At 38.4% G+C, this 8,907-nt stretch overlaps 1 pseudogene; it reads left to right on the forward strand.

Moving 5' to 3' along the window:
- Positions 1-681: 681 nt before the first annotated feature.
- LOC148295390 (uncharacterized) lies at positions 682-3,185 on the forward strand (annotated as a pseudogene).
- The last annotated feature ends 5,722 nt before the right edge of the window (positions 3,186-8,907 follow it).

An 8,907-nucleotide genomic window follows, 5' to 3' on the forward strand; every position in this document is an offset into this window, starting at 1 on the left:
TATTCATGGGAATGATATTTTCTTGGGTTTTAGTTATGAGTATGCGTAACTAATTCCTTTTGCTAGGGCGAGGCCATAAGCCTTAGCATGAATATGTAATTTTATTAATTTGCTTATGAATGGATGCATGTTTGCTTGAATTATTAATCACTGTGTTTAAAACTATCTATCTATTTTAATGACTGATCACCATTAGGATATTTAGACAAGTAATTTGATGCAATTTCTGTTGGAACATCACCCTGAAATTGAGGAGGGCTTCTTGTGATTAGTAATTGTAAGTTCACTTAAGGCGAACATCACGCTCTTAAGGGTTGCATGGTTTTTCAAAGGGTTTTCACAAAGCTTAATGAGTCTTGCATGTTTATATTTGATCTGAACATCACAGACGGATTGCATGTTAGATATACGTTTTCGCTTGAACATCACAAGGAAAATATGCATTAGGAAAACCTAACCTTCAAAGCATATATGTGGAAATTCATAAGTAACTGATAGAATTGCATAGGATTGTGACGGCGACGGCTGAACCCTAGTTTCTCTCTATATTGTTAATTTTAAAAACGTTTTTTATTCTCTGCTATTATTACCTCCCAACTTTCAGATTTCTTTTATTGTCAAGTTAATCCTTTCAACTTCATAAATTTCACATCTTTGATAAAATCTATTTTAGTTATTAATTAAGAGTTAGTTTAATTACAAATTAGTCAAACAATCTTTGGGGACAACGACCTTGCATGAGCATCTATACTACAATAGCCTTGTATTCTTGCAAGTATTTTTAGTGATTTTAACCCTCTTTGCGTAGGTACTAAAAATCCTATCAAGAAATTGGCGCCGCTACCGGGGATTGTTTCAATTAATTTGTTTTTATCTTATTCTTAGTTAATTTTTGTTTCAACTTTTTCTGATTTTCAATTTTCGTCACATTTTTGCAGGATTTGTTTGCTAATTTTGTGGACAACAAGGTTAAAATGGCATTGGCAATACCTGCAGCAAGCAGACCACTCAGAGAGTCGTTGGCTGCCCGTGCAAATGATGTTCCTAATTGCATAGTCTATCCTGAACAAGAAGAGGGTGATTCGTTCGAAATCAGGCACCACATGCTTGAGATTTTACCAACATTCCGTGGGCTATCTAATGAAGATGCGAACATACATATTGCAAAATTCATTGTGGGTTGCAAAAACATTTTGATTAAGGGTTTTTCTGCTGAAGCTATTAAGTTACGTCTTTTTCCATTCACTTTGAAGGATAAGGCAGAAACTTGGTTATTCACTCTACCAGCAAATAGCATCACTACTTGGCAACAATTACATACAAAATTTCTGAACAAGTATTATCCAGCATCCAAGACCTTGAATTACAAGCGGGAAATCATGACATTCACTCAGAAGCCTAATGAAGAATTTCATAAAGCGTGGGAAAGATATACAGAGATGTACGTTAAGTGTCCACATGCTAATATTGATGCTGATACACAGATGAATATTTTCTTTGATGGGCTCAATCCTACATCAAAAAGTCATGTGAATGCATCGGCTGGGGGTTCATTGTCAAACAAATCAGCAAGAGAGGCTTTTGAATTATTTGAGATGATGGCCACAGAATCTCAGCAATGGGCAGTAGAACATTCACAGAAGAGGGGAATCTTTGAGTTATCAGCAGGTTCGCCTAACATGTCTGCACAAATGGCACAAATGGAGAAGAAAATGGATGCAAAATTTGACACTATTTTGCAACAGATAGCAAATTCCACACAGCAACAGCCACCTGCAGCATTTGCAGCATGACAACACACAATATATTTGGATGCCCGCATAGAGAATCCTACCCAGAACTTGTTGAGCAACATGTTAATATGATGAACAGCTATCAAAGGCCTAGGAATGATGCATATGCAACTCAGTACAATCCAGGATGGAGGGATCACCCTAATTTCAAATGGAGTGACAATCAGAATAATGCAAAACCGTTCCAGCAAGCTCAAAGACCATTTGTTCCATCCAAACCATCTTTGGATGATCAACTTGCTAAATTGGCAGCAACAACTCAATCATTCATAGAAGGCAACAATCAAAGATTTCAAAATGTTGAAGCATCAATTAAAAGTTTGGAGCAACAATTTGGACAGCTAGTTGCACAGATTTCAGAGAGAGAAATAGGCAAATTTCCTAGTCAAACAGTGCCTAATCCACGAGGACGTGAAGATTGTAATGTTGTTCGGACTTTACGATGTGGAAAGAGCTATGACAATCGTGAAAATAGCACTGAAAAGGATCAGCCAGCAGTGAAAATTTATGCAGAAACTACTGAAACAGCAGCAGACCCTGCAGATTCTGCAGAAAAACAGAATCTGTCCAGTACAGAAACTGTCCCAGAACAAGTTTCAGAGCATGTTTATGAGGCCCCAATTCCATATCCAGAACATTTGAAGCCAAAAGCAAAAGACGAGCAATTGAGGGACTTCATGCAAACGTTATCTAAAGTTCAGATTAACTTACCACTACTTGATGCAATCAAAAACATTCCTTCATATGCCAAATTTTTGAAAGATGTGTGCACACACAAAAAGAAGCTGGTTGATTTTGAAAAAGTCGTTCTTACTGAACAATGCAGCGCAGTTCTACAGCACAAATTTCCACCCAAAAAGGAAGATCCAGGGAGTTTTACAATTTCTTGCACTATTGGAAATTCTAATTTTAAACGTGCTTTAATTGATTTAGGTGCTAGTATTAATTTAATGCCTTATTCTGTTTTTCAGAGATTGGGCCTAGGAGATCTAAAGCATCATCAGTTATTCTCCAGTTAGCGGACCGTTCTGTTACTTATCCTAGGGGGATCATTGAAGATTTAATTATCAAGGTTGACAATTTGTATTTACCAGCAGATTTCGTAGTTTTGGACATGGACGAAGACCTTCAAACACCTATTATTTTGGGGAGACCGTTTATGGCAACAGCTAGGACTTTAATTGATGTAGAAGCCGGGACATTGACTTTACGGGTTCAGGACCAATCTGTGGTGTTTAATTTGTTTAAGGCAGCGAAACAACCTACTGAACAGCAAGAATGTATGCGCATTGATGTGGTAGACAATATGGTTCAAGACAGCTTTCATGCAAGTTCAAATACAGATAGGTTGCTCAGCAGGGGAAAAGCGAAAAAGCGAAAATTGCAGTTGAATGAGCTAGAGGAAATTCGTCAAGGTGCTTATGACAGTTCAGGCATCTACAAGGAAAGAACTAAGGCATTTCATGACAGTCAAATTTTACGAAAGGAATTTAAGCCTGGGCAAAAGGTTCTGTTATTCAGTTCAAGGCTCAAGTTATTTCCAGGGAAATTAAAGTCACGCTGGACTGGACCCTACTTGGTGACTCAAGTTTTTTCTCATGGGGCAGTTGAAATAACTAATGAGGCTAAAGGAAACACATTCAAGGTGAATGGCCACAGGCTGAAATACTACGTGGAGACACCTTTTGACACTGCAAACGAGTCTTTGACTCTGAAGGAACCAGAGATTTGACCACCGGGCTTCTGCAATGTCTAGCTACAGACTTAAAATAAAGCGCTTATTGGGAGGCAACCCAATTTTTCTAACCTCTCTACTTCCTTTACTTTCTTTTATTTTCTTTTTCTTTTTCTAAACTCTTTACTATTTGGTTCAATGTAGGACAACAATCAGCAGCACAGAAACAAATATACGCAGATAATCCTACACTGGAATCATGCACTCAGCAGCAACTGGAATCATGCACCCAGTAGCAAGTCTACATGAACATCAAAGGCAGCTATTCCTATACTGAATTAGGCCTGGGCGCGGATCGGTTTGGAACGGTAGAGGGCTCTTCCGTTAACCAAATCAAAGACTTCGGTAGACCATTTTCTCTTCCGTTAACCAAACCAAAGACTTCGGTAAACTTCGGATCGGTTAACCTAACATTCGGTTCGGAACGGGTCGGTACGCCGGTAGTACCGTAATAAAAACATACTAATAAAAATACAATTTATAATACTTTCACATAACATAAGTTCTTGAACAAATACACCAAATTATCCTTTTAAAATATAAAAATCTAATAACCTAATTCATCCAAGTATGAAATCAAACAACTTAGTCACTATATCATTCAATATGTCCTCAAGATGAATTGGGAGCCACTTGTGTTTGTTGTTTGAACTTTTGAGTGTTCTTTTTATTGAATTCTCTACATTTATGTAAATGGTTTTGACATTTGTTTTGCGTTGGGTTCTTTATTTTTTTCATGCTGAATCCAACCATATAAAGAACATAAAATTTGGATCAACAGTTAGAAAGTTATAGGTGAAAAACGGGACAAAGGTCGAAACTGGAAAACATAGGAAGTTCATAAATTCCTCTCTGACCAAAAAGTGCTACAGTACTTGGATAAGTGATACAATGGTGATAAAGCAGTGATACAATGGTGATAAAGTAGTGATACAATGATGATAAAGAAGTGATACAGTAGTGATAAAAGAGTGATACAAAATGCTGATTGTATTTACCTTTGGTTTCTTGTTTTGTATTTAAATAATAAAATAAGTATAAATATCGGATCGGTACGGGTTTCCGTCGGGTTAGGAATTTTGTTTCCGTTAACCAAACCAAACATTTCGGTACGGATCGGATCGGAATAATTAAAATTAAAAAATAATTATTTAACCAAACCAAACCAAACCGTCGGTACGGTACGGTCGGTACGCGGATAATTCGGATGAGATGCCCACCCCTATACTGAATCATGCACCCAGCAGCATATTCACATATCCATACACCAGATTTACAACAACACAACTTGCAGGGATTCGATATCATACCTACTCCCAGCTTAAAGATTGACTTGCAGGCTGACATCCGCCAATCTTCACATAGTATTTCCAAGGGGATCGTGTTTATACCTCGATGGGATGGCTGGCTTCGAATTTTTTTTCAGAGACCAGTGTGTGGTGTAGATCTGCTCCGATTTGCAAGTGCGGGGTAGTCCTCACACAGATACACATATATGCACGAGTTAGACTTTGCTCAAACCATACATTTTGAAACGAAAATTACAATATTTGAGGAAGGTTCTACCTTTAGCCTCTCAAATTTCCGCGACTTCCACCTTGGAACAGAGTGTATGTGGTGTTGGGGTTGCTCTCGGTCTGGGTCCGCTCATCCGGGTCGTTGGGTTCGAAGTCGGAATGAATCTCGGCGAGGATCCGATTGGTCTCCTCGACGCAGCCCCAGAGGGTGGTGATTTTGTTGTTGTTGAAGATCTTCTGGATCTGGCGCCTCACACAGATGATCCCACATGGTTAGTGTGCTGAAAGACAGAGAAGGCTCTTGGGTTTGCACTAGAGAAAAGAGCATGGCAAGGAGATGAGCGGAAATGTTTTTCTGATTCTCTAAGACACAGAGCAAAGGAGATGGGATTCATAATTCAAAGCCAAGGAGATGGGATCTGACACACAGAGAAGCTTTGGTTTCTACAAACAATATCATTTTGCTTCTGCAAACGGAGATGGGCACGGACAGAAGGGCATCGTATGGCTCTGGGCTCGCGGCTAGTGGAAGGGGATCCAGTGTGATAGCTAGGATTTTCAAATGACAAATTCCGCTGCTCCATCGGTTTATATTGTAGCTGTTGCTAGGATTTGACAAATGTGTCGACTTGTACGAGTTGGCCAGCGTGTCTTTGCGCATTCCCAGCTCCCAGGTCAAGCCTTCGAATCCCAGGAATGTCCAGCCTCCGCATCCCTGGTGTGTTAGTTTCTTTTTATTTATTTTCTTTTTCTTTTATTTTCTGTTTGCTGTTTTATGTTCTTTTCGTTTATTTTTTATTTTTATTTTTTTTCTTTCCCCTTTTTATTTTTCTCTCCTAGTTTAATTTTTTTTGGCTGTTTTCTTTCTCCTTGATTTTCGTTCCCCGTCTTCTAACATTTAGTCGTTTTTGTTTCTGTTCTTGTTTCTTCTGTTTCTTTTCCACACCTTGAGGACAATGTGTGATTTAAGTTTGGGGGTGGGAAATTTTAGATTTTTAAATTTTTGAGTCTTGTCTAGAATTTTCGTTTTTAAGTTAATATCCATAGATTATTTTAAACGTTAGAACAAATGGACATGGTGAAGATTAATCCCACATTAGAGTCTTTTCTATTTATTGTTGCTTAGACACTAATTCATGAATTATACTTTGAAATTTGCACATCACACCAATATGGTTTGGGGAGAGTGAGATTGAAATACTTACTTTTTGTCTAAGTGTGTTTTAATTTTTGTTCTATATAAAATAAAGTTAGTATGTGTTATCAAGTAATAATTGTCTCACCCAAGGCTTTGCCTAGTGACCGGGCCAGTCCTGCCTAATCAGCAGTGATTCTCAAGTCCAACGGTAGAGTTTTGGCATGGGGCAGAGTGGTTAGTTGGTTTCGTAGCCTTTTCAACTCGAGTTAATAAGTCCTTAGGGGTGTTCTACACCTAGTACCCTAAAGCCTTGGTGGTTTGGGAGTCATTGACCTAAAGCTCGCTACATGGGTTGGATCGAAAGCTTAAGGGAATCGACATTGCACGACCACTACTGTTACTATAAAAAAATAAAAAATAAAAAGTAAAAAAAAAAAAAGAAAAGAAAAGAAAAGAGAGAATGATTCCATAAGTATGTGAAGTATGAATAAAAGGGATGAGAGGTAAGGGTTTTAGTCGAGTCTCCTTAACTATGATGGTTCACTTTACACCAAAGGAAGTTTGTGAATTCTTTTCTAATTGATTCTAAATAGCTTAGACTCTATGGTGGGATTAGTTGGATCTATTGAAGAGATGTTCTAGTTTTTAAAATTTGCTATGGATTGCAACTTGAAAGTGGAAGTTTTGACTTGGTTGTTAGTCACAGGTGTCTAGTCTGTTAAGTTTTTATTTTTTGTTTTGAGTCTCGTTTTGCTTGAGGACAAGCAAAAAGCTAAGTTTGGGGGTATTTTGATGGGCATATTTTATATTATATATTTAACCTCATTCTTAGTATATTTTGGTTGATATTTTGGAAGAATTTTGATACTTTGAATTATATTTCCAATATAGGACTTTCGACTTCCTCTGGAGCAAAACATAATCAAATGGATGAATTTTGGAGTAATTCTAGTTGGAGAACGTTCGTGTGTCACTTAGCTTGGTCGTATCAAAATTTCAGATGTTTCTACCAAGCGGTTATTTTCTGGAGATAAAATAAAGGAGCAGTGCGCGGTGCTGGAATAGTGACGTTCTGGGCCTTTATTGCGTTTTTGGAGACCAAGATAACCTCGGATGGGTTCATGGCCTTCTGGAGAAGTGTTCAGAACGTTTTTATCTTTAAAACAAGCTATCTTGGGTCGGATTTGGAGGAGTTTTGAGCCCAAAACGTGGCTGGGCAGATTATTGGCATATTCTCCTAGTCCAATTTGGATTTGATTTCCTACTTTTATTTTATTTTAACCTAGTTTCCTTGTGGAGATTGGGGAGCTGAGTTTAGCTCACTGTACGGACTGAATTAGCTGACCCGGTTCAGTCTTGTTTTTGCAGATATTTTCTGCCCTTTTGAATCCACAATCTCTAATTTGAATCCTGATGTTTTTTCCCATCAAATTGACCACTTCTAGCACCTGTATCAGCCAACCCTAGCTCACTGTACGGACTGAATTAGCTGAACCGGTTCAGTCTTGTTTTTGCAAATCTTTTCTGCCCTTTTGAATCCTCAATCTCTAATTTCAATCCAGATGTTTTGTCCCATCAAATAGACCACTTCTAGCACCTATATCAGCCAACACTAGCTCACTGTACGGACTGAATTAGTTGAACCGGTTCAGTCTTGTTTTTACAGATCTTTTCTGCCCTTTTGAATCCACAATCTCTAATTTGAATCCTGATGTTTTTTCCCATCAAATAGACCACTTCTAGCACCTATATCAGCCAACCCTAGCTCGCTGTACGGACTGAATTAGCTGAAACGGTTCAGTCTTGTTTTTGCAGATCTTTTCAGCCCTTTTGAATCCACAATCTCTAATTTGAATCCTGATGTTTTTTCCCATCAAATTGACGACTTCTAGCACCTGTATCAGCCAACCCTAGCTCACTGTACGGACTGAATTAGCTGAACCGGTTTAGTCTTGTTTTTCCAGATCTTTTCTGGCCTTTTGAATCCTCAATCTTTGAATTGAATCTTGATGTTTTTTCCCATCAAATTGACCACTTGAAGCACCTGTATCAGCTAACCCTTGGTCACTGTACGGACTGAATTAGCTGAACCGGTTTAGTCTTGTTTTTGCAGATCTTTTCTGCCCTTTTGAATCCACCATCTCTAATATGAATCCTGATGTTTTTTCCCATCAAATTGACCACTTCTAGCACCTGTATCAGCCAACCCTAGCCCACTGTACGGACGGAATTAGCTGAACCGGTTTAGTGTTGTTTTTGCAGATATTTTCTTCCCTTTTGAATCCACAATCTCTAATTTGAATCCTGATGTTTTTTCCCATCAAATTGACCACTTCTAGCACCTGTATCAGCCAACCCTAGCTCATTGTACGGACTGAATTAGCCGAACCGTTTCAGTCTTGTTTTTACAGATCTTTTCTGCCCTTTTGAATCCCCAATCTCTAATTTGAATCCTGATGTTTTTTCCCATCAAATTGACGACTTCTAGCACCTGTATCAGCCAACTCTAGCTCACTGTACGGACTGAATTAGCTGAACCGGTTCAGTCTTGTTTTTGCACATATTTTCTGCCCTTTTGAATCCACAATCTCTAATTTGAATCCTGACGTTTTTTCCCATCAAATTGACCACTTCTAGCACCTGTATCAGCCAACCCTAGCTCACTGTACGGACTGAATTAGCTGAACCGGTTCAGTCTTGTTTTTGCAAATCTTTTCTGCCCTT

The sequence above is a fragment of the Prunus avium genome, chromosome 4 (assembly GCF_965620075.1).
Source record: "Prunus avium chromosome 4, drPruAviu1.hap1.1, whole genome shotgun sequence".
NCBI lineage: Eukaryota > Viridiplantae > Streptophyta > Magnoliopsida > Rosales > Rosaceae > Prunus > Prunus avium.